The 27699-nt window shown below is 49.9% G+C and overlaps 1 protein-coding gene across 5 annotated transcripts in view; it reads right to left on the bottom strand.

Annotated features, from left to right (window-relative positions):
* The window catches only part of SEMA5B (semaphorin 5B), a 119746-nt gene that overhangs the window by 70641 nt on the left and 21406 nt on the right, over nt 1-27699 (bottom strand). The window contains exon 1 of one of the 5 annotated variants that reach the window (XM_017855372.1): nt 14076-14371. The exons of the other annotated variants lie outside the window; for them this stretch is intronic. The gene's annotated coding sequence lies outside the window, so the exon portion shown is untranslated. Of the gene's footprint in view, nt 1-14075; nt 14372-27699 lie in introns of those variants that run through there. 5 annotated transcript variants of the gene reach the window in all.

Genomic DNA, 27699 nt, shown 5'->3' with positions numbered 1-27699 from the left:
AGCCATCGCACAGCAACTGGGAAGGCGGTTCAAAGAGGGAGACGCAAGACACAAAGAATGCCTTGAAAAGACAGGACAAAGCACTGGGGAAGAACAATGGAATAAATGGGATGGGAGGCGGGGGAAGAACCAAAGTCCTCAGGTGTCTGAAGGGTTATAACTGAGAGAGGATGACCAGAGACACCATCGCTCTCAGGACAAGGCAAGGTGAACGTGGACAGTGGAAAGACCCGCCGAGGAGAACATTGAGGATGGGAGCAGCAGAGAGCCCCTCTGTCTCTGAGATCACCTGGGTGTCTCCAGGAAGAAATGCTTTTCTGCCTGACATGGGCTGCAGAGCCAGCCAAACAACCTGCCATCCACAAATGCTTCCACATCCTCCCCAACTCTCTTCCCGGATTAAGCTTGTGCCACCTCTGGGGGTTCCCAGTTCCACATAAGTTTACTACCTGCTGTGTAAATAGCACTTACTTTCATTTATGCTACAGTTTCTTTTGGCTGCCTTCAAGGGCCCGCTTTCTCTCTTGTTCTGATTTCAGGGACTTGGAGATGAAATCCACATGTCACCCTATGGCAGCCTTAAGGGAGAGGGGGATTCACAATTGGGATGTCCCCCCCTCACTGTCTCCTTTCTGTCCTGGGATTCTGGTAGATTTTTCAACTCACTCCAGAAAGACAATCCCTTAAAGAAGAAACAACAGGCTATCTATCTGGTTTTCCCAAGGCCAGGACCATGTTGTCTCCAGCCCCCCTGCAATAATGCCCGGCTATCTGGCTGTTTGTTTTGGCCAAACCAGCATATGTGCTCAAAACCTTTAAGGGAACATTCTAACAGCTCCTTAGATTTACTGGGTTGTGTCAGAGCACTGGCAACTCCTCATTTGTGGATATGACTTTACTGATTTTCCCCTAAGTGTGTGGCCTTGCATATCCAGGGTGAAGGGATGCTACACTTATCTGGGCCATATGCAACAGCTCGCCTGACATTTCATCACTTGGAAGCTGCTGATGTTACCTACATTTTGTACTGGACTCTGCCACTGACATCCCCCAACCGAAAAGTATCATTTCGCTTCTGTGTCATTCTTAAGCCAGTCTCTGACTCAAGACACAAAACCCCATCCCAGTCCCAGGATGATGCATTCTGGTGTGGATCTAAAGGACCAAGGAAGCACTCCCTGTTTCAGGGACGCTGGGGTGGGCAGTGGTGACTGATGGTCAGCTTCCCTGGAGAGCTTCAAGACCAGGACCAAGGCCAATCATTCTGGCCAGCCATGCTCTTCCTGGATGCTCTTCCATTTGGGCAATGACCCAAATTATTATTATTTTTATTGTGGTGAAGTATCCATAACACAAAATCTACCATTTTAACAATCTTTCAGTGTCCAGTTCAGGATCTTTAAATGCATTCACGCTGCTGTGTACTATCGCCACCATTCATCTCTAGCACCCACTCAACTGTCCCAGCTGAAACTCTGCCCACTAAACAGTAATTCCCCAAGCCCCACTCCCCACCTGCTCCTGAGAACCACCGTCCTACTATCTGTCTCTGAAGTGCATTCACGCTGCTGTGTACTATCACCACCATTCATCTCCAGCACCCACTCAACTGTCCCAGCTGAAACTCTGCCCACTAAACAGTAATTCCCAATCCCCATTCCCCACCTGCTCCTGAGAACCATAGTCCTACTATCTGTCTCTGAATTTGGCTACTGTAGGCTCTTCATATCAGTGGACTCTTACAGTATTTGCCCTTTTGTGTCTGGCTTATTTCACTTAGCATAATGTCTTCAGGGTTTATCCATGTTGTAGCATGTATCCCTAAGTTATTTTTTAAAGCATGTCACCAGGTAGCCCTTTGAGGATATGGCAAAGAAAGAACGGACATGGTTACTGCAGTGGCACCCATAAATGTGGGCATGAACACACACTTGGCTCTTGCAGGCTGGTGTGTGTTAAATAGACATGTGCTTGTGCACCCCCTCCAACTGCCCTCCACAAATTGCAGGGGCCTGCCCTCCCTCCCTTTGGGAGCAGTTCTCACACTGTCCTGCGCGTAACATAAGAGACACCTGAAGAGCTGGTTACAATGTGGGTCCTAGGCCCCTCAGAGCTTGTGTTGGGCCCGGTGCAACAGGTGATGCTGAGGTAGGGGACTGGGCACCCCGCTTTGGGAGGCCTTCCGTCCCAGGGCTGCTCCATGTTCCACAAGGGAAAGACGTGACCCCAGCCTTGGTTCATGTGTGGCCAGGATGCATTTGACAGCTTCCTGGGAAAACCAACATGTAGGGTCCCATTGAGAAATAAGGTCAGCACATCCCTGAGAGCATGTCTGGCCTATGAGAGTCAGATCTAACTTCCTACACTCACTTCCTACTCTTTCCCATGGAGGTCCCCATTCACTTCTCAACGAGCTCCTGAACAAAACACCGAGGACAAAGCAGCATGCTGGAGGCAGAATGAGACAAGAACACCGAAGCTGTCACACAGGCAGAGCTTGACCCAAGCCATGAGAGAGGCACACGGGCACTGTTTTTTGAGTGGAGACAGAACACTTTTGGAGCCGGAAAGGCTTCTCAGCTTCTCAGAGGAGGTGGCACTTGAGATAGACAGAATCCTGACAGTAGATGGAAGCAGCAGGGGTCACATTCCAGAAACAGGTGATGTGGGTTTAGGAGGCAACCAGGATCTGGTGTGACATGGATGGATGGAGTCTCTGAGTTGGAAGTCTGGGTATAATTCCAAGTGCTTTGCATTTGGCCACATCACCATGGCAGGTCATCAGCCCCTGTAGGCTGTGCTCCTCAAGTCAGGGGTGGAGTGACAGGAACAGAGGCTGGGACCGTACAGCGGAGGGCTTTGGCTGCACTTAATTTAGAGAGAATTTGGGAGCCATGCAATGCTTTAGAGCAAAGACCTACACTCCTTTTAGCCACAGGTAGGACAAGGGTGGAGGGTCGTGCCTCTTGACTTCTCGTGTCCCACGAGCAGCAGCTGGTTAGCCTGACACCTCCAAACCCTTCCTCATTTCCCATGTGGAGGATTTCCTCCAGTGAGGGCATAGTCTCCGAAAGAGGGTTTCCTCTGGCTCCTGGGAGGACTGACAGCCCCCTCCCAGCACTGGTTCACAAAATCAGGAAATGTGGATGCTAAATAATTCATAAACACATTAAATAAGACTGGCTCTAGCCTCGATCCCTGGGGAGCGCGCTGTTAATACTTCCCTCATTTAACATCAGCCTGAGCCAGACATCATTAGGAAGGGAAATCTTCTCTCTCTTTTAAAAAATCATGTAGCTTAAATGGTTTGAGATTGTTTGCTACTTTGCATGATTCCTGCCACTGCTCCCGCCCATTACGGGGATAATTAAGAATTGACTACGGTTGGCAAAAAGCATTCAACAGCCAACTTTTTATTTGGTTTTTTGAAGTGCCCCAGCCCTCCTCCTGTTCCCCCACCAACCCCTGGTCTTCCCTTTCTAGTCCCTGCAGCCACGCAGCCCAGATCCCTTCACGCACCACCCCCAACTCCCCAGGTCTGCTGCCTGTAAACACATTTAGAGTCCCATGGAAACCACACACTGAATGGAGAAAAAGCAGGGAGACCATTCACTCTCCTCTTATTCTACTGCCCCATTTCCTCCAGGCACCTTGCCTGATGTCCCTTGGGCCTAGGGCCAGAGTGTATTTGTTCGGCTGCCCTGGTCACCCGGGAATGGCATGGGCTCAGATCCCAGGCCTGTCCACCAGCTGGTCATTCTCTCTTTCGAGAGTCACTCTCTCTGACCGGCTGAGGCAGGATTAAAGACATCAGGAGGAAGAGCGTGCCTCTGATCACAGAAGGAGGGGTTGTAGACACCAGGCAGACCCCAGCTGGCCAGGCAGGGCGGCTGCGGGATGTCGGGCAGGACCTGGTTGACCAGGGCCAGTTCACCTGAGCCTGGTGTCCGTTTCCCCAACCCCACCTGCAGCACTCCTCAACCTCCTGCTGGTCAGAAGAAGCAAGGGGCATGTGGCCAGTCTAATTTTGAGGGGCAGCTCCAGGCATTGGGGTGATCTTTAAGGCTCGTCTCCTTTATTTCCCTGCCTCCAACCAGAAGTACATCTAAGTCATCTCAAGGATTTTGTTTAGTTTTGTTTTGTTTCATTTTTTTCTCTGTCCTCATGTCATTGATTTCTAGTGTTCTAAAATCCTGAACTTTCTTTTTACAGTCTAACTTAAATTTTTTCTCCTGCAGATTCAATGCATTATGCGTTGTTCTGAGCTCAGGAAGCTGGAGCCTCACCTTGTGCACAATAAATCATCCAGGGGAGGGGAAAAACCCTATAAAGACACACAAGAAAGCCAAGCTACTTTTGGGGGAGCACAGAGAAGCTTCTAGAATCGCTGGCAGAGTCCTATTACTTGACTTGGGTGATGGTGTAAAAAGCTTAACTTTATAATAACACATTACTAAAACACCTACTTTGTGTGGTTTTCTATATTTGTTTTATAGCATCTCAAAGTTTGAAAATTAAAATAAAAAAAGTCATCAAAGTGTTTAGTCAGTTGTAGCTTCATTCAGGCTCCCCTATGAAACTCTCCTTTAGGGTGAACAATCCCCATTTCTTTAGCATCTCCTCCAAGGCTCAGAATCCCTGCACCAGATGGTTGACCAAATCCTGTGGCAACTGTCTCGAGGGAACCTTTCAGGCCTCGAGGGAACACTTCAGGCCTCGAGAGAACCTTTCAGGCCAGGTACTGCTGGATCACTTAAAGGATCAGAGAGCCAGGACTTCCTTGAGTTTCCAGAACAGGCTGTGTGACTGTTTTGTGCTGGTTTGCTAATAAATATCTTAAGCAGGCAGAATTTAGCCTGAGATTGACTTTCATGGTAACCCAGGAATGAGGTGAGGAGGAGGCCTACAGCCCTCACCTACCACTAAAGATTGGAGGCTACTGATGTTTACCAAATTGAATTTAAGAGTTGGGCAGGACCTGGTTGACCAGGGCCAGTTCACCTGAGCCTGGCACCCAGTAATTGCCCAATAAATGTTAGTGTTATGATTATCTTACCCCTGCTGTGGAAGCAAAGGGAAAGGGAGTGGTAAGGGACAGCGTAAGGGATAGGGAAAAGAGGAGGAAGGAGAGAGAAGCAAGGGTAGGTCATTCCAAGAGTTTGGCTCTTAGTAAGAAATTCATCATCAGCTTCATCATTGGTCTTACGTGCAAAGGAGTAAAGAAATAACCAGCTAGCAAGGCTGGTACAGGCCGCCTTTTCCTTCCTACAACGCTTTGCTATGGAGGGCTTGCCCATCGTTCTCTAAGTAACCTTCCTTCCTTCCTTCCTTCTTCTCTTCTCCTTCACTTCTTCACTCCCCCACATCCCCCCACCGCCCATCATCTCCCCACCCCTCCCCGCCCCACCACCTAAGCTCATTCACATAGGGCCATCCCTCAGGGATTGGAAGCTGCAGGCGGGCTCTGAAGGTCCAGTGGGAACCCTCCCCTCAGGTCTGTCTGCCTCACCTCCTCCCCAACTCCACAGCTAATGAAGAAGCCTGGCAAAGTGTTTGGAGGCCCTCCCACTAACCTTATGACTCCCATTCTGGCCAGCAGGGGTGGCCTCAGAAGGAGAGCATCTGGGTTTGCCACTAAAACCCCCCTTTGCTGTCGCTTGTGAGTCGGGGGCTGCCAATATGTCCGTGCCTCTTCATGTCCGTCTGTGGCTTCTGTTTGGGCCCATGTCTTTGTCTCTTTGCTCTCTCTCCCTCTGGGGCTCCTCTGCTCCAACAAAAACCCACAGCAGAATCCTGGGCACATCACAAATAGTTTTCATTAAGAATAACGACAAAGGTTACCCATTGGGTACAATGTTTGCTATTTGGGTAATGGGTACACTAGAAGCCCAGTCCTCACCAGTACACAATATACCCATTCAACAAGCATGCACTTGTATCCCCTGAATCTGAAGTAGAATTTAAATTGAAAAAAAGTTCTACTTAAAAAAAAAAGTAATTAAAACAAAAGCTTCAGAGAAGGAAAGAGGAAATTAGATTTTATTCTAAATTTGTCTGACACAGGCAGTTCCCCAGGGACACAACCGAAAATGTAAAGGCCCAGAAAAATCACATACGGGAAAAAATAATTTCCCCGTTTGTCCCAAAGACTTCTTTGAAATATATGATTTCAAATACGTTTCTGGATCCTAAAACTTTTAGAATGAATAAAGTGTCTAGGATAGGGTATTTTTATGTTCCCCAACCATTTCTAAAAATTACACCGTGAGATTTTAAGTTAAAAAAGCTACATCAATCTTTTCGTCTGGATATAATGATGCATCTTATTTGACATTCCTTTCTAAATGACCTACAGAAAAATCAGTTGTTCCTGAGAATCCAAGTACATTTCAACTTGTAAGTGCAGAGGAAGTAAAATGGATTACTGTAATGAAAAATGGCCAGGCACAGTGGCTCACACCTGTAATCCCAGCACTTTGAGAGGCCAAGGCAGGAGGATTGCTTCTAGCCAGGAGTTCAAGACCAGCCGGGGCAATATAGCAAGACCCTGTCTCTAAATTTAAAAAAAAAAATTTTTTTTAAAGAAATTAGCCTGGTGGGTGGCACTTGCCTGTAGTTCTAACTACTCTGTCCCAGCTGAAACAGGAGGATCAGTTGAGCCCAGGAGTTGGAGACTGCAGTGAACTATGACTGCACCACTGCACTCCACCCTGGGTGATAGAGTGTCTCTTAAAAAAAAAGAAAAGAGAAAGAAAAATGAGAAAAATGTTGTCCCCAGCAACTTCAGCTTCCGCGAAAGTACTGGATCTAGGATTTGGAGGCAGACCTGTGAAGAGGTAAAAGGGGAATGGCCACAGTGTTTGATAGATCTACCCCCAAAAGCTCCCAAACCCCAGCGCCCAGCTGCTCAATGCTGCAGATAGCTGGAATCTTGCAGGAGGAAGTGTGAGCCCAGAGAAAGCTGGGGGATCTCCCAAGAAAATCCCATCCCCCAACAGGGTGGCCACGCCAGCCTATGGTTCCAATCTGCCCCTTCCATCTTCTACTGCATGTGAAAAGAAATGGAGCCATATTTGGAAAAACATAGTCCAAATCAAGAAATAAATTAACATGTGAAAAGAGAGAGAAGCTTGTCCCAATTTAGGCAAATCTTCAGTTTTCAGGACTCCGGGAAGACGATAAAAATGAAGTGTTAGAAGAATCAAGTATGACTCAAGGTGATGGCTCAAAGAATGAGGCTGATTAGATAAAATTCTGTGGAGTAAATTGTGTTCAATGAGATTTAAAGGTTTTCCTCTCCTTTCTTTCCACAATTCCTTTTCTGAAAATAAGTGCTTTTCTGTTTCTTGCCAACACCAAGTCCAGAAAGCATAATACTGTCCTTTGTCTTACTCTAAGTGTGTTGTAGATGGTTTCTTCTCTTCAAGGCTTTGCCTACTTATTAAAAAGTGTCAGAAGACAGTGCATGCGAGAGACTTCTGAAAGGACAGGTGCTTTTATAACGGGAAATTTGAATTTATTAGCAGAGCAAACTGCAACATACAATTTGATATACCCAACAAGATAGTTTCATTTTTATTAAATCAATTATATACAACCATTTTTGACATTTTGAAACAAAGAGACATGAGATCTTCTGAAAAATCACCAAAACCAAAGTTGCACACAAGTTTTCATCTCCTTCTAACATTCGAAACAAATGATCTTTTTTCCCTGTGCTTCCAAAGGATGTTTAAATCCAAGACAAGTCACTCCTGTTGCTCCCTATAAGGCAAGAGAGGCAGGAGGGGGCACTGGGAGATGAGGCAGGCCCGGAGTGTGTGTGTGTGTGTGTGTGTGTGTGTGTGTGTGTGTGTGTGTGTGTGTGTTGGGGTGTGTGTGTGTGTGGTGTGTAAGTGTGCTGGTCTTCCCCCTACTTTCCTGCAATGCAAATGCTGGGTAGAAAGGAACACACACACACACACACACACACACACACACACACACATGCACACTTGCCAAGGGGGTGTCCACTCAGCCAAGAAAAAACTCTCAGCTGAAGTTAACCCTATAACCCTGAATTTGCTCCACCATCTTCAAAAGAGGTTTGAAATTCTTTCCCAAACTTTGCTGCACTTTCCATGAGAATGGGGATGTTCCTGCATAAAACATGAGTTTAGGAGGGCCATGAGCTAGCAGGCCTTGGGGAGCTTGTGTGGGGCCCGGGATTGTGGAGAAGAAGAACAGAGAGGTGGGGGAAGGGAAGGGAGGCTGTTTTCTCAGGCTGCATTTCTTGCAGGCTCCTTGGAGACCGGAGAGAGGCCAGGAAAGGTCTCAGCTGGGGCTGGGCCCTCACAGAACCTGCGGAAAAAGGGATGCTGTGCCTGACCCAGTGGACCCATATGGGCTGGGGTTTGAGGACCTCCAGGAAAGTGGTGCCGGGAAGACAGGGGAGAGACAGAGAGAGAGAGAGAGAGAGAAAGCTTGGAGAGGGGAAAGTCCTAGGAAGGGAAAAATCCAGGTCGGGGGGGAAACTCTACTAAACATTGAAAATGCAGTCTTCTTTCCCCCATACATGGGTTCACAAAGGACAGGGACAAAAGGTCTGCCTCTTTTGGTATCTCCACAGAATCCAGCCAGCGGCGGGCCTTTTACGTGCTGTTTTTGAATGGCTGCAGGTGGCCAGGCAGGATTCTTATCCTGTTATCAGCACCCCAGTGAGTAGGATTTAGGGGTCTGCAAGAGGTCCTCTCCCTCAAACTGGTTATTAGCACTGCTCGAATTAACTCAGCAATGGGCTAAATGCCAGCAGCAGGAGAGAGATGTTAGGGCATTCTGCTCCTCTGGGGATAGAGCCCTTATGAAAATCACTGAGGCACCACTCTCCCCAGAGGCTCTGAAAGGGCAGGAGTGTTTATGCTGCTGAGGCCATGGTGTGTGCTATGGACGGATGCCCTGTATTGGTCACAGGATTGCACAGATACTTCTGCAGCCTCCTCCTGACAGGGACTGGGAGAAGAGAGACACTGAAATTAATGGGGATGTTAACTACCTTGAATCCCTTTCGGGAAAAATCAGGACATAAGGAGTAGGTTTTGTTGGGGTTGGGTTTTTTGGATTTTTTTGTTTTCAATTTTGAGAATTTTATGATACCTGCAAAATAGCTGGCAGTGCTCCAGAATGTGGTCACTGGATCTTTGCAAGTCACTGGTTACTTACCCCAAGTTGGAAAATGCTGAGACCAGCCACAGAAGTGCAGTTGGAAGGGGGCCCTAGAGATGTGCAAGAGTAGTGGTCTTCAAACCTGAGCTGCGTCAGAACCACCCAGAAGCCATGCAGAAACCCTGGCTGCTGGCCCCCAGCCACGGAGATCCTGATTCTCCATCTGGGGTGAGACTCGAGAATCTGCATTTCTAACAAGTCCCCAAGTGATGCTGTGCTATGGTGCAAGGAACACACTGGGAGAACGACTGTTCTAGAAAACCCCTCCTTTCGTAGGCAAGGAAACTGAGGTGATAGGGCTTTAATGGCAGAGCCAGGAACTCACAGCCAGGTTTCCTGAAAAGAAGGTGTGGCACCCAGCTCTAGCATGAAACCCCAGTGTGGAGGTGAGGCAGAAGGGATAGGACAAAGCCCATACTCTGCTAAAATCAAACACCGTCTATATCCTCCATGTGCTAAGGTTGAGTCTACAGAGCCCCAACCACCCGGATCCCACCGGAGGGGCGGAATGGGAAACTGAGGGTGAAGTGACCAGTTGGACAGGCAGACAGCAGCAGGAGGAAGAGAGGGAGCACACAGATTACGGAAAGCAAGTAACACAGAGTGAACAATTAAGGGACACTGAGCAGCCTCCTGCCAGCCCTGGGGGGCAGATATTAATAAGTCTCTCTAGGACTTGGCAGTTTGGGAGCAAGCCTGCTGCTTCCAGCTGTGACTTGACCTCACATCTGTTATCTCCTAAGGCCTTGGGGTGGGGCCTGGAAAGCTTTGCTGGGAGAATGGCCAGAGAAAACAACTAATCTCGCCTCATCTGGGCTTTCATGCCCGTGAGGGCTACCACACCTCCTCGAGACACATCAGCCTCATCCTCCTCGAGACTGGGAGTAAAAATCTGAAATTTTACTTCAGATTCAGGCTGACATATCAGCCTCATCCTCCTCAAGACTGGGAGCTCCTCAAAGCCAGAGACACATCACCTAGCTCTAGCCTGGTAAGCACTCGGTAAAAGTTGGATAAAGAAATGAATGCAGGCATGAATGCAGCCCTTCTGCTCTGGAGAAACAGGCTGTGCCATCCGTGTACTTCAAGAGGAATCCCACCTGTGTAATCCCACCTGTTACGGATGGCCAGTGGGGCTTCTGTTGCTAATTGACACAGTACGGACAGGAGTCCCTCTTCTCCAAAATGTCCCCTCCACATCTTTCTCCCTGCTCTGCTAGAGGAAAACAATCTTTTTGCATCTAACCAGCATATGTTCTGAGAGAGTCCACACCCCTGCTCTGGGAGACCGGTCTTGGAATCCCTAACCCTATGAGAAGCTCCTATTGTCCACAGATGGCCCCTTGTCCCATCAGCTTCAGATGGGAGGCTCAGAGCCCCTGCAGATTCCCAGCAGCCACACAGAGGCTGCTGGCGGGTCAGGGAACGCTGTGAGCTGGGGTCTGCTGCCTGATGTTGCCAGGCTTAGTTGTGGGGAGAAAGGTCCCAAGTGCAGAGCTGCACTGAGACTGCAGAGGCAGTGTCCTGGCTCTGAACCTTCCCCTCATAGTCGACCCTGGACTGGCCCACCAGGGTTCTGGAAAGGCTTCCTGATTCTGCACCTGATCTCATGGACATGTGCTGTGCCTTCTACGGCAGCCCACGAGGGCCTCTGAAGGACCTCTCTGTCTCTGTTCCACGTTGGGTAATCCTCATGTCACTTTTGGAAGTTTCACAGACCAGCACAGAACAGAATAGACACACGGTAGATGTGACCCAGCTCTGTCCTGGGGCCATGAAACTGCAAACCTCAGAGCATTACACCCTAGAGGTTGGAAAGGTGCAAATCACAGAGTTGCTTATTACCCCAAAGCTGTCCATCTGGCGAGATTTCTTTCCCTTACTCCAATGTCCACTGAGCTTTTCAGAGAAAATTGGTTCCTTGGGGAGTAAAGGTCAGAAAAGAGAAGGGTGAAGGCTCCCAAACAGTTGCTGGGGGCAAACTGATTCTGCGTAGTTAGGCAGAGACCATGAAGACTCAGGGCCCTAAAAACAATATGCTGTGGCTTGTCTGGGGTGACTAAAGATCCCAGGCAGCACTGTCCAGCCACCTCCCTGTCCCTGTTCTTTAGATGCTGTTTAGAGATTGTAAACTTACCTACCAGTATCGAGCATCATTACAGATAAAATCTGCTGAAATGGATCATACAAGGCATTTCAAAGCCCAGCAGGCCGATTAAGAGATGATTTGCTGGTTTGTGGCACCTGGAGCACCTCTCAGCTCCCTTCCACAAACTGGATTTTGGCCAATAACTTATCTGCACAATGAGGCTTCCTATCAATCCCTCCTCTGCTAAGGGGGAGCTGGGGATCCTGCCCTCCAGCTCTGAGGGCAAGTTTCTGCAGAGTCAATGGGAGACATGGAAAGAAGGGCGGCACCTTTTTTCCTACACAGGAGGAAATACTTCCTACACAGAAGGATTTTGCCCTTGGCCAAATACTTGGCCATGTTGAGATCCAGTCTTATGGGGCCAAAGGCCTCATGAGGGCCCAAGGAGAGGATGTAGCAGCAGCAGCAGGGTTCACCTGAACCAGTAGTTCTCAACCAGGAGTAACTTTGCCTGCCTGGGAGGAGACAAGGGCACTCCTGAGCTGTCTTCTCTACCTGTCCCCCAAACTCACTGTCAAGTAAGAGAAGGACCCGAGGGCTTCACAATATATGACATACATGTACACACATGCACACACACAACCACACTGCCACCTGTTCACATCATAGGTTCTGGAATGTCTCCTTTACGGAGCCTTCCTGGACCAATGAAGAACAGGACCCCTGTGACCCCACAGGGATTCTGATAACAAGAAACTCAAGAGCCTCTGCTTACTCTTCTTCAGAATTATTTTGCCTTTAGGATGAGACTTAATCCAAGCAAGGTACAGAATCCTCTCGATTGATTTATTTCATTATTGGTGCAGAACATGATGTCTGTCTCACTCAACAGCTCCCCAGGGCAGGGCTCACCTCCACATCATTCACATTCATTACAGGACCCAGAATGCTGCCAGCAAGTGTATGTGTAAATATACGCACACGTGTGTGTATGCTCACACATGCTCTGGATGCTAAACCCATCCTGGCCTTGATGCCACTTTTAGCTTTTGAGCAGGAGTCAAGAAGGAACAGTGGTACCCTACAGTGGGATTTTCCTTCCCAGACTTCACACTGCACAGATGGAGGACCCAAACCAGCAGCCGAGACTCACCACCGCATTTCCACTAGAAAGAGCTGGAGGTTGGTGGAGGCTGGCAGAAGTGATTCTCCAGTCAGGATTGGGTGAGAACGTGAGCAAGATCACACAAGCCCAGAGCCCAAGCCTTTGCACTATTAGGCCAGACATGGTTACACTTCACTTGGCTAGGATGAGACCGAGTCTCAGGGGACCAAAGGCCACATGGGGGCCCAAGGAGAAGATGGAGCAGCAGCAGTGTTCACCTGAACCAGTAGTTCTCAGCCAGGAGTAATTTTGCCCTTGAGGAACCTTTGGCAATGTCTGGAGGCACTTGGGGCTGTCGCAAATGAAGGTGCTACTGGCATCTCACAGGTGGAAGCCAGGGAAGCTGCCAAACATCCTACAGGGCATAGGACACTCCCCTTCGGCCCCACCAAGAATTATCCATCTGCAATTTTCAATGTGCTGCTGTTGAGAAACCTTGACCTAAACACTGCTGCACCCTCCATGCCGTGATTACTGAGTGAGTTGTAAGAAGGAAAATCTCAGATGAGTCAGAATCATGGTCCTTCAGCCCTGCCTTAGATTTCAGACAAGCTCCAAAGGATTGGGGTATACTAGGTGGGGGTGGGGGTGCACCACAGAGTTTTCCCACACACAACCTTCTGGAAAGTTGGAAATGTTCCCAGTGGGACCTCAGAGGTTATCTTGTCAAAACATACTCATCATATGAAACTTAGGGAGATATAAGCAAAGACCATACTATCACAAAGGAGAGAAAACACGATCGCAGGCATGTTAGGAATTCGAGGAAGATGGGCATCCCTGTGATGGCAAAACAGATCACTGAGAACCCGTTATGGATACAGGAAGCATGTGGCGGCCTCCTAGGCCTCCTTATTCCCGGAGGCAGCCCAAGCTGAAAACAAAACTGTAACCACCAAGGGGAAGGGTTTTAATGGATAGGCAGGGATCCAGGCTATAACAGAGGGTCCCTGGGTCCCCAAGGCTGTGGTTCTCCAGCCTTGTGGTGTTGGATTTTGTGCACATTCAAAGCGGGGACCCACCACTGTTTGCAAAGAAAAAAAGAGGTCCCGTGTCCTTTCTTGGCAGCGCTGATAGCAAAGTGACTCTGAGAAGCCCAGCAGCCCATGGGTCAGGGACTCCAGGGCAAAAGCAGAAGGATCACAGAGACTTTTCAATGGCTTTGGGAGGATAATGTCAGCGTCGGAGGAGGCCACATGACCATGGAAAGGAAAGGGCAGATCTCACTCTGCAATCTATGCACTTTACCTAGCAGGGGTTAAGCAGTAAGAGTACAAGTGAAAGCCTGGAGCACCTGTGGGTGTGGGGCATTTCGGAGACACCATCCCTTCACATGCTCTTAGACACATCTCTACCCAACCAGGAGAGGGAATAAGTAGGAGAAACTTCTTCCAGGGTCTCCTGACTCCCGAGAAAAATACCTGCAGCCCCAGCTCCCTGATGCCCCACCTCCTCACCCCCTATTGGCCCTGCTCCCTAGATCTCCCACCCCAGCCAGCTGGCATGAGGTGAGGCAAACTAACGTCTAGTCTCTGAAAATACACCGTCAGAGCTGGTCCACTGTGACTCACTTGGGTACATCCAGCGAGCGCAGAAAGGGACATCTGTCCAAGTACTCACCCGTAGCAGCTCAGCTGCGGGCACCATGCAGGGAAATCAGACAGCAGGCAGGAGAAGCAGTCCCGGGGAAGCCAGCACCATCAGCCTGCTGTCTGCCAGAGCCTGGGCAGCAGCTGGGCTCTGGGCTCTCCCACTCCTCGCCCCCAGTGACAGAGGTCAGGACTTCAGCTCACGCCTGGGAGCAGACCTGGGGCCACAGGCACGCCAGTTACAGATCCCTGAAAGGGGCTCCAGGCTTGCTGGGGCTGATGAGTTCTCAGTCCGGGAGAGCCAGGACTGCTGCTACTGCTCACGGGGAGAAACCAACATTTCCCTGGAGAGTCCACCCAGGCCACTGTGCTCAGGTGAGGTCAGCAAGAAAACCTGACGAGCAGCTCCAGGCGGCTTGGTCTGGCTGCCGGAAAGCAGGACACAATGCGGCAGCCTGCCCCCCCAGCAGCTCCGATTGTCCCTCGCACTGCTAAGCCTCACTCCCAGCACCAGACAAAAGCGCTGGAAGCAGCTCGCAGCCCGGCTGTGACACACCAATCACCAGCGCCAGACTGTCCTCCCAGCTGGCCAAGCCCTGGCCATCCCACAAGGGCTGGCTTCCTCTCCCGTGTTTCCTCAAAGCTGCCTGAGGATGGTTTAGGATGATTTATCCTCGTGGAGTGGATTATTCTTCCCAACTTCGGCTGGACCAGAGAGCAGTAGTGTAATGCCCTGGCTTAGAGAGTGAGAGAGGGAGGAAGAGAGAGTGTGTGTGTAAGAGTGTGTGAGAGACCGTATGTGTGCATGTGAGCAAGAGAGGAGGGTGAGAAGCAGTGCGTGCATCTTCCCAGAGCATCTATCTGTCCCTCTCTAAATTCATCCAATCCCTCTTTCCTCCTGGATTTGGAGATGGGGGATGGGCAGTGAGAGACACAGATTCCAGAACAGGCAGGAGACACCATCCCTTCCTCCCCGCCCCCTTGCCACCCGCTCTGAGAGGGTGATAATGCCACCCCTCCCGCTCCTGCCACCCCCACAGCTGCTGCTGTCAGCAGTCAGCTCCCCCTGCCGAATACTCTCGGGGAACAACTTTGGAAGAAGAAGCATTTCACCAAATAGTTAGCGGTATCGCCCCTCCTTTTCCCAGCCCAGGTCCTTTTATGCTCCCATTTTGGTCATTGTCCTCCCCACCTCAAGCCCACCTGTCCCCATGCCCATTGTCCAGAAGCCTCAGAAGCCTCTCCCCACCTGCCCCATCTTAGAGCTATATCCTCTTCACCAGGCTTCCTGTGGGTCCTGGGCTGGGAGGACAGCAAGCTCTTCTGGAGTATGCCACCAGCCTGGCGCCACTACAGCCTGACTTCCTCAACCTTCCCTCCTCTATGCTCCCCACCAAGACACCCCACAGATAACAGGATGAGTGGTAACTCCAGGCTGCCTGCACAATTCATTTGGAGGGAAGCCAGGACTGCAGAGAGTGTAGTGGGGAGTAGAGGATATTCCACAGCCTCTCATCTCCCACTCTCCTGTAAGATTAGCCACCTGTAGGTCTGAACACCTCTCTGTTTCACATCTTGGCTACCACAGCGGAGGCCAGGACCCCATCTATGGCTTTCATATTTACCTCTTGCTTTGCAAACAATTATGGTGGTTCTCAACGAGTGCAAAAGTGATTACTCTTTCTTGACCTGTGAAAGCAGGGAGGCCCCTGCCTCTCCTTCCTACATTTTCCTGCCATGATGGGTGTGTGCTGATAGGTCTGTAGGGAGAAATGGGGAACGAGGTAAACAGAGTGAAGGATTTGGCGCTGGGAGGAGCTCTTTGGAGACACAGCACCACAGGCTGTGCCACCCTCGTCCTAAGGGTAATTGGCTTGACCATGCGAGGTGACCGCCCAGGCAGCTCGCTATTGTGGTTGACTGCCTTGGCTCAGGGGTTAGGCAGGACCAGAAGTGTAAATTTATCAACTGTGTGACCTTGAGCAAGCTGCTAAATCTCTGAGACTCAGTTTCCCTATATGACAAGAGAGAATATTAATATCTATTTCATAGGGCTGTTGTGAGAATCAAATGGGATGAAATGGGTACAATGCTGCCCACAATGCCTGGCCCTCAGAGATGCTGGATCCTTTATTTCTTTCTTCTACGGAATCCTGGGAAACGGAGGTGGTGGTTCTTGCCCTGGGAAGGAGGCCCCCAGGTGAGCTGCTTAAAGGGGAAGGGCCGGCTGGAAGGAGCTGAGAGGGGTGTTTAGCAGGAGGAAAGCCGGGGATTGTAAACCCAGAGAGGAGAGGTGGAGGGGCAACACGTCAGGTTGGAAAAGCAAGTCCAGCCAAGGAGGCGGAACGCAACCCAGGACAAGCCAAGCTGGGGACCAGAACCGTGGCCAGGGCTGGAGGGACCCTGTGAGAAGCAGGGCATCGGGTGGTGGGGGTGGAGAGAGCTGCTTGCCTGGGAAAAATGTTAGTCTGGGGTTTTCTGGAACAGAACCCAGGGACCATGGCAGAGGGTGGCTGGGTCAGCAACTACCATCAGAATCCCAAATGGACAAATGGAGGCCTGAGTAGAACAGGACAAGTTTCTCCAGAGACCAAAAGGGAAGAAGAGGCAATGGCCTATGCTCTACCAGAAAACCCTCGATAACGACCAACAGCCCCCGGGATGACAGGGTGTCCATAGCCCAAGCATCGGCGCCTAGAGACAGGCTCTGGGCAGAAGAAGCTGTAATCACGGGTCAGCCACAGAGGTCTCGATTCATACCTGAAAACGGCTGGCCTGGGCCACACATGGTTTACATCCTGAAGCCCCCTCTAGCATAGCTAAAGCTGAGAGGACACAGCACCCAAGGTTGAGAGGGGGTCTGGGATTCAAAAGAGGGAATGGCCGTGAATGCTCAGGCCAGCACCTCAAATGAGACAGCCCAGTATCATGGGGAGATCATGGCTGGGGAGCCAGGAGGCTTGGGTTCTAGTCCCTATTCTGCCAACAATTGGCTGGGCTACTGGTTTTCCCTGGCCCACTGTATCTTCCTCTTTGAAATGAGACCAGATTTGTGGTCTTCAAACTGTTTACTTTTCAGCAGCAGAACCCATTCTCATCACTCTGAGCCTCCATTTCTCGTTATTCAAGTGAAATCTTACCTAGACTATCTGTATATATCCAGATCAGACAGAAGCAGAGCTACGTTGATGGGTCAAGGGCTGGAGCCTGGCTGCCAGCTTCCTTCAGCAGCTCTTAAGGTGGCTTGGAGGTGCTCTAGAGCTCCTCAGAACACAGCCTGAGATCACAGCACTAGTCTGAGGGTCTTTCCCCTCTCTGACTCCAGGGCTTTTCATCCCCACGGAACACTGAGTAGACACCAACTTGGATGGGTGCCAGCTGGAGGGCGAAGCCTAAGAGTGTCCCAAGGGAGGGGGCAGCTCTCCCCCAACATACACACTCAGCATCTACGGGAGTTGCAGGTCCCACAGCAGAAGCTGCTGAAGGTGGGAGCTGGCCTCGGTGGCTACGGGTGGCAGAAGGGAGGCCGTCTGGGCCCCGGGATCCGGGTGACAAATGTACTACACAGCAAGGCCAGATGGACGTCCCTGCCTTTGGCACCACAGCTGCTCCAGGAAACACTGGGCTGCCTTTCATACTCTGGATCATTGCAGGCTCCCTCTCTCCCCAGCTCAGCCAAATCATAAATCTAGCCTGCCAGGGGAGCTGGCTGCCCTGACCCCGGCCCCATGCTTCCCCGCCTTGGCCTCGCACATGCCAAGATCCAGGCACGAGCAGTAGAAGGAGGGACTGTGGGGCTGGGCCCACGTGGACTGAGAGCACTGTCTTGGTTTCGGGCTTTCCAGAATGTTCTTCAGCCATATTTCTCTCTTTTTGTCTTTCTAGCCTTCCTGTTCAAGATTCTGTCAAAGGCTTTCTTTTATAACCGTGCACCCCTCACACCAGCATCCTCAGCCCTTCAAGAGTTTAAGTCTGACAGAAATTGGGACGTTCCGTGAGACCCCAGAGCCCAAGACTGCCCTGTCCTTGCCCTGGGCCTCTGGGAAGGAAGCCAGAGTAGCGTTCGACCTGCCCAGCCCCCACGAAGAATGTTCTTGCACAGGCAAAGATCCCTCAGCTAGAGACGCAGGGAGCCCCTGGATTCTGTCTCCTGGAGGGGGCGCAAATGGCCTCACCAAGGGAAGATTGGTTCCCTCCCTGGTCCACCTGTGGGTTCTTTACTTGCCACTCCCACCGGCTGTCCTGTGTCCACACCCAAGGAAAGGGAAGTCCCGAAAAGGCTCTCTCCTGTTGCCCTGGCTCCACCTTCCCTACCTCCTTTCTTGCTTTTTTTCTTGTGAATTCAACATATCACTTTGTGTGGCACTTATGGTTTGTGAACTGCCCTTTCCCCCTTCACAACAGTGCAGTGGGCACTGCCATCTCCTCTTCGGGTGTGGAAGCCGAGGCTCAGAGTGTCTGACCGGATCCAGGTCACAGACTTCACCACGGCAAGGCAGAGACTCGAACACCTGTGTTCTGTGGGTTGCTCACTTTCTCATGGCTTTCTTCACCTCCCCTCTCCTTAGCCCCCTTCAGTTTCCTCTCCTCCCCTCTAGCTCCTCCTCCTCTCTCCTTTCTTTCTGGCATCTCCTCTCAATCCCTCCTCTGCCCCTCCCCAGAAGATTTTCTCTCCTCCAGACCCACCTGAGGTCAGAGCTGATGGGGACCTTACCCCATCCCCTGGTTCACAGGCCAGGAGACTGAGGCCACGTTACCTGGCTGGTCCCCAGACCTCTCCCCTCCTCATCTCCACCAGGGCATGTTGGTGGCTGTGGGAGGCCAAGAGGGGTAATGGATTTCTTAAGTCATCCTGATTTTATTACTTGAAGCATTTCTAGGGCAGGACCCAGACGAATCCTCGCTGCCTCCCTCCCTTCCCTCCTCCCTCCCTCTGCAGCAAAGATGCTGCATCTCTGCATAACGCCTGCGCCCTGTTTCACTCAGAAGGGAAAGGTCAAGGTCTGTGTCTCTGCAGCCAAAGTCACCACCAGCCAGAGTCTTTGAGGGAAGTTCATCGGCCTGAGGCCTCTACCCCCAGGCCAGGAGACCCTGCCCCTGCCCCACACCACCCAGAGTGGGCCTCTCTCCTCACCGGGTCTTGTTATAGTTTGTCTCCTTGGGACAGAGACACCCCAGTCTCTAGGTATCACCCCTTCTCTTCCTCACGTCTCCACTTTAGGGCATTCCCAGCTTGATGCAACCTCAGGCAGCAAACACTGCCTGACGACCGCCATGGAGAGCTTGGTGACAGTGATGTACCTGGCTGAGCCAGCTCTCAGCAGCAAGGCCACAGCCTGTCAAGACACTGAGAAGCCTCACAGGAGCCTCCCTTGGGGCCTTCTTACCACAGACCAGACATCCCCACCTCGTATACCAACCTGATCTTTCCTTCCCCTGGGGCCCATCCACAAAGCCAAGGCCCAGGGAGCCTTGGCAAACCCTCTGGGAGTGCTCTGAACAGCAAGACCCATTTCACTCCGGGGTCAGCCACTCACAGCAGCCCGCAGACTGGAGGAGCTAGTCGAGTAGAGCAGAAAGGATGGGGCTTTGGTATCAAGAAGCCTGGCTAGGCCGGGCGCGGTGGCTCAAGCCTGTAATCCCAGCACTTTGGGAGGCCGAGATGGGCGGATCACGAGGTCAGGAGATCGAGACCATCCTGGCTAATACGGTGAAACCCTGTCTCTACTTAAAATACAAAAAACTAGCCGGGCGACGAGGCGGGCGCCTGTAGTCCCAGCTACTCGGGAGGCTGAGGCAGGAGAATGGCGTAAACCCGGGAGGCGGAGCTTGCAGTGAGCTGAGATCCGGCCACTGCACTCCAGCCTGGGTGGCAAGAGTAAGACTCCGTCTCAAAAAAAAAAAGAAGCCTGGCTGAATCCTGATCTATCACTCATCAGCTTCTTGACCTTGGGCCAGTCACCACTCTGAGCCTCCTTTTCTCATCTGTTAAATGGGAAAGATAAAAGTTCCAGGCTTATCTATTTCACCAGGTGTGAGAGGATTCCCCAAGGCGAAGCAAGTGAACATGTTCTGGAAATGGACGGAAGCCTGGGTCAGTGTTACCCAGGTCTGCAGAGCTGTCAGTATTCCACTCCACCCCACAAAGCTCCAGACCTACCCTGCTAGCCCACCCATTTGGCTGTAGGACAGTCAGCTAGCTACCCAGCTTCCCCTGAGGTGTGACTTCATCCCTGATTCCTGGCCTCCTTTAGTCTCCAAGTAGGAGCCTGGAGCTCTTTGTTCCCTCTTCCCAGGGGCTCCGCTCAGTGAAAAGGAACTCCAAGTCTCATCTTCTCAACTCATTACAAGAAGTAGAGAGATTTACTGCTGAGGCCTTCATTACCACTTAATTGTGTTCCCACTAAACTCTCATTCATTAGCCACTCTAAAGCTGTCAGCACAATTAAACAGACTTACTGACTTACAGACTTTGAGGGTAGGAAGACAACTTCGGCAAGTCCAACCTGTCCAACCTTTTCATGTTAGAAATGAGGAAAATGAAGGCAAGAGATGGTAGTTGACTCAACCAAGGTCACACAGCAGCTAGTGATGTGGTCGGTAGAAACCCAGGCCGTTGAGTTCCAGCCCGGAGGCCCCCTTCCCATTATACCACGTTCCTAAGGGAAAGCAATGCCACCTCTCACTTTCCATCATCTTTCATTTCCCAAAGCAGCTATTTAGAATTGAGGCATGTTCCCAGCTGGAAGAAAATATAAATGTAGAATTTTAAGTAGATTAAAAAAAAACTCACCAAAGATAATGACATCTGTATCTGAGGCAAATGGTGACCAGCTGTAACCACCAATGAGCCTCTACCTCCTGGAGCTGAGGGCAGCGAGGACCCTCCCTTCTCCCTTCCCCTCCCCAGGGAGGAGCAGTCATACAGACAGGACCAATGGAGCCGGAGGCTGGCTCCACGAAGACCGCCAGCATCTGTTTCCATGCAGATACTCGGTCCCAACTGGACATCCTGTAGCACAGTCTCTGAAGTGGGGCCCAAGAATCTACACAAGCTAAAACAGGTTCTAAGGAAGAAAACACCGAACATCCACAACAGCTATGGGGACAGAGAGAAAAAGAGAGCCACAAAAATAGACTCCTAATAAAAGGAACAGGCCAGGCACGGTGGCTCACGCCTGTAATCCCAGCACTTTGGGAGGCTGAGGCAGGTGAATCGCGAGGTCAAGAGATCGAGACCACCCTGGCTAACATGGTGAAACCCGGTCTCTACTAAAAATACAAAAATTAGCTGGCCGTGGTGGCTCATGCCTGTAGTCCCAGCAGGAGGTACAGGCAGGAGAATCGCTTGAACCCGGGAGGCAGAGGTTGCAGTGAGCCATGATTGCGTCACTGCACTCCAGCCTGGGTGACAGAGTGAGGGTCTCTCAAAAAAAAAAAAAAAAAGAATGAAGGAACAGCCCTCCTGAAGGACAGAATAAGGCAAGGGCAGGAGGGAGGAGCTGGACTGGGAAGGAATGAGGCATGGGGAGCAGGTCCTAGAGGTGGCGCAGGTGCAAACCCTGGGCCAAGGTTTCAGTCATGATGGCCATGGCCCAGTCGTCATGAGGCAAGCGCCAGGACAACAGTTTCAACCTGAGGCCAAAGGGGTGGCCCTGGAGGCCAGGCAGGAAGAGGCTGTAAAGGGCATCATAACAGCAAATGCCTCTCTGGCATTTGGCATGCACCTGGCACTGCCCAGAGTGCTTTAGGTGTAGTCACAAATCTAACCCTATCTAAGCTCTGTAAAGTGGGGTCACTGTCATCACCCCATGGTGCAGGTGAGGAGACAGAGGCTAGGGAACTAAAGTAACAGAGTCAATAGGTGGCAGAGCAGGAACTCAAACCCAGGGACTCAAACCTACTGTGACTCCAACACACTGCCATTGTAGAAGACTAAAGCTGGAACTCCAGCCTGGGGTGCACAGTGCTTCTTAACAGGGGAGGCCATGGCATTTTTTGAGGGATGCACCTTCCTGGTGAGCTGCAAGGATTTAGCATCCCTGGCCACCAAATGACAGTAGGGTACCCCAGTCACCTGGATACCCAAAACAGCCCTGTACCTTCAGACACCTGCGTACGTGGTGGTAGTCAATCCACTCCAGGTGGAGAACCACCTGAGGCGAGAAATAAGGATGAAGTGGGAGCACACACTGAATCCCAGAGGCTTGGCCTCGCTCTGCAAGGGACTGTGCTAGACGGGGAGCTGGCTGATCCCCAGGAGGCAGCCCTGGGAGGAGCAGGGCAGATTTCGTATCCAAGTGCCCCCCAGAGCTCAAGGTACTGGGCCCCAGCAGGATGCGACACAGGGTAGGGGGTGATCCTGGAGAAGAAGGAAAGGCAGTGGGAAGAGACCATAAACTCAGACAGCCAAAGCTTGAAGGGAAATCTCAGGGGAGTCTGAATGTGGGGATGACCTCAGCAACCCCACCCTCTCTCACACAGTGGGTGGCAGCCACCGGCCACAGCTCAGCCTCTGTGGGGTGAGCTTTTCTGCAGAGGCTTGGGGAGCAGAAGGAGTATCATGGAGAAAAGAAAATAAGTCCAAGAACCATAGATTTTGGAGAAGGAACTACCCCACCCTGACCCCCTCCGTTTTTTTAAACCTTAGCTGGTGGCAGCAGAAAATTCACAAAGAGCTGCAGTCATTGGGGCAGTAGAAGAATCTTCAAACCTTTTTCCCTTCATACTCAATACATCCACCCCACTCTATCCAACTCTTCTCTTCCTACCTCTCTCCCCTTCATAATTCCCAGTGACCAAAAATCCAGAATGTATTTATAATGTACTGAAGAATGCATTTATAATGTACTGAATGTACATTTATCATTTACATTTATAATGTACTGAAGAATGCATTTAGACAACATGAGCTAAGTTCATACCCATTCATGACCTTAAAAGCCCAGGCCTGGTGACATCTGCATTCAACCTCACAGCGGGTAGCCAGGCAAGGTACTTAGTGGCAGGAGGAGTGAGCACAGGGAATCCATAAAGCAAAAAGAAGAGGTGATGACATTCCTCAGGCACTTATTGGGTAACAAACTCCTTTGATAACTCCAAATTCTACACAATAAGGTGCATGCTGGGCACTGCTCATTCCTCCAAAAGCAATGTAAAACACAATCCTTGCCCTCCAGGAGACAAGATACACATGCAATGCCATTTTTGAAACAATGTCAAAATAAGTGTTCTCTGCAACAATTTCTATAGGTGTTTTGAAGTGAAAGAGAATTCAGCTAGACAACCAAGGCACAAGAATCAGAATAGGCTGTGCATCCCAGCATGTCAAGAGGCCCCAGAGAGCACAAGGATGGAGAAACCCAAGTGCCAGAAAACACAAATGGGTGAAACCCATGGGGTAATGGGGAGAGAGCAAGGGAAGAGGCGTTGGGAGGGCATCATTCTTGGAGCCCTGTGCTGGGGTCAGGTGGACAGGCATCACGGACCGGGTATGCAGGTGGAGCTCAACTTTCACTATTCCATTAACCCAGTGCATTGCATTCCGAAGGAGCCTGTCAGTCTTGATAGGCACAGAAGAATGCGTGCATTCCCTCAGAAGCAAACCTACTCAGTGTCCCGCTCCCAAATGCTTTTGTGTGGATAATCACCATTCTAAGTAAGAGACACTTCAAGTTTCCCAGTTCATTTTCTTGCTGCAAAGCTTGCAAGAGCAGCAGACGGATGCAAACTCCTGCTTCTCTTCTACTGGCGAAAACAACCCAATTTGAAGAATAAGCACCAATTAACTAAGTGGGAAGCTCAAGCTGTGAATCCTGAAGAGCTGTAACCTGACAGCAAATTGCAGTTCTTTGGAGGGAGCCGTGGGAGGCAGGGGCAGCCTCCAGTCAAAGTAGCCTCCTGAAGCCCCGACCTGCAGACATCGATCATTATAAGTCATTCACGTCTCAGCAAACAGTGGGACACTGGTTTAGGAGAAATATTAAAAGAGGGGTTCCTTTTTGAGCACAGGGTTATTTATTCTCAAAGAAAATGCTTTGGATGCCATTTCCAAATTAAATTTTTTAAGAACTAGCCAGAAAATTAAACTTCACGTAAACACACAGTCCTTTGGTTTTCTTATCTGTAAAACGGTGATGATCCCAGACATACTTATTTCCAGAGATAAGGATGAGGTGGTGCTTTGTAACCCAGAAAGCACTACAAAAACAATTACTAGCATCCATAGTGTGTCATATGTCTATCATCCTAGTGAGCGTGACAGGTAAAATCAACAAGCAGGTACAGTTACCATCAAGAAGTGGAAAGCACACTGCAGTCACCTGCAGATGGCTGAGTTCAAGTCAATTTAAGTTTTTTGAATGTCCAGTAAGTGCACGGCACTGCAAAAAGTACTGAGGACACAAAAGTGAATGAGAAGCAGCCACTACCTACTGGGAAAATCTCATAAAGAAATAAGCCTACTTCCAAATCAAAACATAAAACCACATTCAGAGAAATGGCAACACAGTAACAAAATGCTCCCACTAAAGCCTCGGGCTTCCCCTTGCACCCACACACTATTAGCTCATCCACTCAGTATTTACCATTGGCATGCTTTTAGTTCAAGTAACCCAAAACCCAATTCAATTCAAAGAGGCTTAAACCAAAGAAAATAGAATAATTCACATGAGAGGAGCTTTAGAGATAATAAAAACCATGCAGTTCAGGTTCTTTCCATCTCTCCACTCTGCCAGCCGCTAAAATTTCACATCCTGCCATTCTCCATCCTCAGGAGGCCTCTCCCCAAAGAAAGTTCTTGAAGTTCGCCAGGTGTGGTGGCTCATGCCTGTAATCCCAGCATTTTGGGAGGCTGAGGCAGGCAAATAATGAGGTCAGGAGTTCGAGACGAGCCTGGCTAACATGGTGAAACCCCGTCTCTACTAAAAAATACAAAAAATTAGCCAGGTGTAGTGGCAGGTGCCTGTAATCCCAGCTACTCAGGAGGCCGGCAGGAGAACTGCATGAACTTTGGAGGCGGAGGTTGCAGTGAGCTGAGATTGCGCCACTGCACTCCAGTCTGGAAGACAGACTGAGACTCCGTCTCAAAAAAAAAAAAAAAAAAAAAAAAAAAGTTTTTAAATTTATAATTAACCTCCAAAAAAAAAAAAAAAAAAAAAAAGAAAGTTCTTGAAGTTATAATTCAGCTGCCAAGAACAATCAGGGCAGCCTTCCTTGTTTAACATCTACCCAGAGTATGACTTCTGGTGGCTTTCTATTGACAAACAGAAAGAACTTTCCTAGAAATCAAAAACCTCTCCTCGAATCTCATTAGTCAAAATCGTGTCATGTGTCCATTTATGGCCCAACCCCTGCTAAAGTTAAACAGCATATGTACCCTTAAACCTGTCAAGGCCATCTCCTTAGGCAAGCCCAAGTTTCACTGCTGCTACTCCGGGAGGAGGTGTGGAATGGAGGATGGGAAGTTTACTACAAGGTGCCCTACTCAGAACTTTAGTTACCCATTTTCCAAGCCCATATAAGAAATGCAAATTAAAAGTGAAGAAAAATTTGCTTTAGGCAGATACACTGTGTCTAGCAAGAAGGGACATCCATCAGCAAGAGGCACAGCTGGAAAAAGGAAAGAGCAGGCACAAAATTCAAAACCTCAGGGGGCCATTTGGCGTAAGCAAATTGTCCCATACACCCCACTGAATCAGAGCCCAGTCCATTAATTAAGGTTTCTAATATACCCTTGGGACACCAAGAAAAGGTTACATTTATGCTTGCATCACCCCGTGTAAGAAGGCAGGGATGCATATAACACGTTTTATAGAGAATCACAAACACAATGGCTAACTATGTAAAGGTGCTGTTGCTTAAAGAGGCCAATCTAAAGTGTGTTAGAACACTTTACACTTTAGAATGACCCACCCCAGCTTCTCTGGAGAGCTGGGATTTAGGGTGCAGACTGCAAATATAACATACCCAGGCAACAATATGTTACAGCTGGCCTCCCACCAGGCTCCTCCACACTGATGGAAATTGATTGCACCTCATTTCCAGTGAACAAATAGTTGGTATTTGGATTAGGATGTTGCTCTTTTAGAACAAACATTCAGGCTTCCAGCCCCACCTGGACCTATCAAATCTGAATCTCATGGGTGGGCCCAAACTCAGTCTTTTCTTAAAGTTCCCCTAGTAAATCTGATGATCAGTCTGACCAAACCTCACACTGCCTCCCTGAAAATCCAGAGTACTCTGTAGGAAAAACTTCCTGAATGGGAGAACCAGTGCCTTATGGAACTCAGAGAGGTTATCTCTTCTGCATCCTCTCTTGCCTTCAAGAAGGCCAGCATGAAAGGTCAGAGGAATGGCAGAAGCCCTGAGCATCACTCCTTCTGGGGATGAGCACACTTTCACTCAAGCACCATAGCCAATCCACCACTCAGACCCCATTGCTCCCCTACACACCCTCTTCCTGCCCACAGCCTTCCTCCACCTGGCCCCACCCCTGACAGCATCAGGGTCCTCCCTAGCCAGAAAGGACATTATCTGTCACCTATTAAAGGACATCATGCCAGTTTTTACTTCACAAGTTCCTTTTGTAATTGACTGCTTATTATTATTATTATTATATTATTATTATTATTATTATTTAGAGACAGGGTCTTGCTCTGTTGCCCAGACTGGAGTGCTGTGGTGTGATCATAGCTCACTACAGCCTCAAACTCCTGGGCTCAAGTGATCCTCTCACCTCAGCCTCCCAAAGTGCCGGGACTATAGGTGTGCATCACCGTACCTGGTTAATTTTTTGTGTTTTTTTAGAGAGATGGGGTCTTGCTATGTTGCCCAGACTTCATTGTATATTTAACTCCAATTCCTCTCATTGTAACAGGCTGAGGTTGAGGGCAAGGGAGGTGGAATAGAGAATAAATAGGGACTCAGGACTCCTTGGCCACCAGAATGTGACTCCCAGGGATGAAAGAGTGATTGGCCTGAGGGGGTCATTTGAGCTCTTCATTTTTTTCCAGGCAATCCTGATCCCTGAAACATTCCAGTTTCAGGGGGACACTGGTCCCGGGGACCTGCCTACCATGCAGACTGTTTTTGTCTCCATCCCACCAATTCCTGTAATCTTTGATTGCCAGCCCCTGCATGGCCAGAGATTATGGGCTTGGCCATTACTCAGAAGGCTCTTCTCTTTCTTCCTTGGTCAAACACCACCTGTGTGACTTTGGAGCTATTCTGCAACCTCTCTGAGTCTCAACTTCCTCCTAAGATGGATAATGCTTGCCTTGGCTTGTCTCCCCAGTTCTCATGAGACTCAAAACACAACAAATGTGACTGTGCTCTGTCAACCTGAAAGCACTGTCCACTCATGAAGGGTCACTGTCCACTGGGCTAGGAGTGTCTGCCGCTGGGAAAAGCAGTTCATCCATCTTTGTGCCTCCAGTGTCTGGTGTTGGTAAATGACCCCCAAGGGGTGGCTGCTGGGTGGTATATGAACCAAATGAGGGGACAACAGAGGAGGATGGGAGTAACTGACAAGTCAGGAGCGTGAAATGAAGAAAGAGAGAGAAAAGAAGAAATGCCTTTCCTTTCCTGCCACCCTCAATCTCCAGGAACTAACAATGCTCCCCAAATAGTGGCCCCCACCACTGATTAGGTAACTT

Source organism: Rhinopithecus bieti, unplaced genomic scaffold (genome assembly GCF_001698545.2).
Source record: "Rhinopithecus bieti isolate Rb0 unplaced genomic scaffold, ASM169854v2 scaffold_39586, whole genome shotgun sequence".
In the NCBI taxonomy this organism is placed as follows: domain Eukaryota; kingdom Metazoa; phylum Chordata; class Mammalia; order Primates; family Cercopithecidae; genus Rhinopithecus; species Rhinopithecus bieti.
This window is presented reverse-complemented; position numbering and strand designations above follow the sequence as displayed.